Raw genomic sequence first — 3,555 nt, 5'->3', positions numbered from 1 at the left:
CCAGGTGAGACCAGGTGAGACCAGGTGAGACCAGGTGAGACCAGGTTCCAGGTTAGACCAGGTGGTTTCTGAAGATAAACCAACAAATGTGGAGCTGCCACTCAGATTTCACATTGACTGACAAATATTTCACTTAAAGACAAGTTAACCTTTGAGAGGATTTGATGAGTTGATCTAAGATGTTTTTAACTTTACCAAAGTGTTATTTTTTTAATTATTTGATTTGTAACGAGGAGCATCGACCTAAAAACAAAAACAATAAAACATTTCGTAAAATAAATTAGTCCAACCACAGGTCTCGGTGCAGAAAAAAATCGAATGAGGAACATTTTGAATTGGATTATGAAGCTGGTTCGGGCTCCCCAAAGCGGGCAAACATCTCTTCAACCAGTCTCTTGGCGGTCGTGGAATTGCTTTGGTCCGGCTCCACGTGTGCCTCTGGCCATTTTGTAAAGTAGTCCATGGCCACAAGAACACGATCGCCAGAGTCTGTTACTGGGAAAGAACCGAGGATGTCCACCCCAACTCGTTCTCCACATGACACTTTAATTGGTGATATGTCACTTTTAATCTATGCTGCTGATTATCCCTGCTGCTGATCTCTTGCCTTTAAGCTGCTGTATTCATACCCATCTGCTCACTACAGACTCATGTTCCGGCTGCTGTTTTAATATAGTTATATTACATTATTATTGTTTAGTGCATATCTTACATCCTTGTCAACTGTTTCTTTTATATTTTTGATATATTTGGGTCTAACTTGAGTAAATAATTCCATTCCACCTCGTGTGCCACATGAGATGCGAATGACAATAAAGAACCTTGAATAATACGCTGCGTTCATGGAGCTGCTTTCCTGCACTTCCAGAGGTTTTCTGTCCAGATGTGATCCGATCCGACCCCACCTGTCCGAGGCTGACCCCCAGCGATTCAGGGCGCTCTGCTGCATGAATAATTAGCTATGTGTTCAGAAGGGCCCCTCCCCAGGCTTCGTGCAGAGGGACACATTATCCAGGCTGGGCGTGTGGGGGGGTGGGGGTATCGGGCCTACAGGAGCTCAGCTTGCTTCGAGGTTTAATAAGATACTTTTCAGCTCCGACATCTGCACGTGATAAGCTTCCTGCACGACTGACGGCCATGTTGTTGTTGTTTACTGAACAAAGAAATAAGAAAACTCGATCGTTTTGGTGTTTGAAGCAAAAAAAAAAAAAGATCTCATCATTTCCTTTTATAATGATGCTTCAGCTGTCGCACAACAAGACACCAGCAAGAAGATCTGTAGATGAACAGATGCTGGGATATATTCATCATTTAACGCGAGTTCCTCATTTTTCTGGACTGAATAAAACGTGCACTGAATTTAAGGAAATGCAAACGGGAGACGTCATTTAAATTTGACCCATCAAAATGAATGCGGTCATTTATTTACAGAATCAAATTTAACATCAAACATTTACATTAATTTGGCAAATTATGAAAATAACAACAAAGCAATCAATCAGGAAAAATCATACGGCCATGATTTCTCCGTTGCTGCACCAACAGACATTTATAACTGTACAACTATGATCTTTTACCCACATGAATGTGGGTAAGCACTTTACACAGACATTTCTAAATATCTGGGAGAATTTCTACTTGATAGAAAAGTTTAAGATGAAAGATGAAGTTTAAAGGGGAGAAAGATGGTGTTTGAGGTAGAGTGTTGAACAGAACGGCACTCTCCGGGCTTTCTTCAGCTTTTCCTCACAGTACACTTAGGTGGTGAAAACGACTCTTTTACCTGGAGATGTCTCAGGCGAGATTCCGTTTAACGCACCCTTTCAGCGTCTCCGTAGGATGCTGTTACTCGTCCGGAGTAGCGGCGAGATTCTGTCCGCCACAGCTCACCTCAGTGGAAAATGTTATAATCCCATGGAACTCGGAAGAGCTTCGTTGTCATGTCAGGAACTCCAACAGCACTCCATCAGAACTCCAGAACTCTAGAAGTCTGACAACTCTCCAACTCTGAGTACCTGTGTGTCTCTCCGTGTCCCTGTGAGTTCGTGTAAACCAGGAAGTACTGACATTTTAAAGGCTCTTTCCCGGTTCACTTTTTGGGATTTTTCATTGGTCAGAAACGACCAGAAGGGGTGTGTTTTTGTGACGTAAGGGGTTAGAGACAGCGAGAATTGTTATGAGACAGCTCAGAAATGTTCTCACAGACCGAGAGGGTTCTGTTTTGGCGTGCCTAAGACACAGGTGCAAAACATCTCTATTTACGTCTGAGAGGATTCTAAAACATGACAGTTTTAACATAACAACTTGTTTTTCGTTTGACTGTAACCTTGTAAACGCACACACTTGCTCATTCAAAAGCAGAAATCAGAAAAATGCATAATTACTCTGCACAGCTTTTAACATGAGAATAAAATCCTTACTCAGTTAATAAAATTGATTAGTTCACTGCAACATCTAAAATGGTTTGAACTAAGACACTTTGATTATCAACATTTGTAAGATAGTAATGATAATAAAAAGAGAGTGTTCTTTTCACTTGAATCTTCAAGAAAGAAAGTCTCAGGATGGGTGAACCTGTATTTATGGAGTCAAATACATGAAATGACAGCTTCTGTCCCACAAGGTTCTAAAGGTCAAGAGTTTTGACCTTAGACTGGGTTTCGACGTAGGCTTAGTCCACTACAGATCAAATGAGCTGCATATTTTCAGAGGCCATGAAAGTAATAAGAAATGATAAATAAAGATGCTGAGCAGGAAATAAACTAGTTTCTGAACAGCTCCTGCGTGATGATCAAATTTCAATGAGCTCATTTAAAAGTTTTAGCTCATTTAATCCTTCAAATGTCATAAAACATGTAAGACTCTTCCGTGTCTAACATTTTATCTGTCAGATGTACAGACTGATGTTATTAATGCCAGTAAACAAATAAATATACAATCCAAATTAAAAGCATCAAGACTGATCAACTAATTTACTTCTTTCTTTACAGCAAAAGGACAAAATGTACAAATATGACTCACGTGTTCATAAAACAGAAGCAGCTTTACAGAAGAGACGTTTTAACCAGATTCACGTTTAACCAACATTTACATAAAGGTGTTTGAACCTGTTCCGGTTCTGGTTTCAACATCAACCTAAAAAGTGTAGCTTGTATTTTTATTTATTTACAGACGCTTCAGCCGCGACGACGAGCGGATAAAGTTCACGGAGGTTCAGCTTCACTGGATGAACGTGAACTGATTCGCTTTTGGAGTCTAACTGATTCAAGATGGCCGCCACAGCCAATTAAAGTCAGCAAACACAAAAATAATAATCAGGACACTGATCAAACAAAAGAAATGATGAAATGTCGTTAATGGTCGAGTAAAGAACTCGCAAAACAAACTCTTGTCTTTTGGTTGAACAAGCAAAGTTTGTCTGACGGCAAGAAGCAACGTCTGAATGTTTCTGTTTGAGATGAAGGACGCTCCTTCCTCCTCCTCTCACCTCCTCCTCTCACGTCCTCCTCTCAGACTCACACGCTCCTTCCTCCTCCTCTCTGACTCACACGCTCC

At 40.7% G+C, this 3,555-nt stretch overlaps 1 protein-coding gene across 1 annotated transcript in view; it reads left to right on the top strand.

Moving 5' to 3' along the window:
* gas7a (growth arrest-specific 7a) overlaps positions 1-3,555 on the top strand; it is a 20,632-nt gene that overhangs the window by 12,544 nt on the left and 4,533 nt on the right. The window lies entirely within an intron of this gene.

This window comes from Nematolebias whitei, chromosome 15, assembly GCF_014905685.2.
Source record: "Nematolebias whitei isolate Nwh7 chromosome 15, NemWhi1, whole genome shotgun sequence".
Classification (NCBI taxonomy): domain Eukaryota; kingdom Metazoa; phylum Chordata; class Actinopteri; order Cyprinodontiformes; family Rivulidae; genus Nematolebias; species Nematolebias whitei.
The sequence above is the reverse complement of the archived record's forward strand: the minus strand, read 5'-3'. Positions and strand labels throughout refer to the sequence as shown.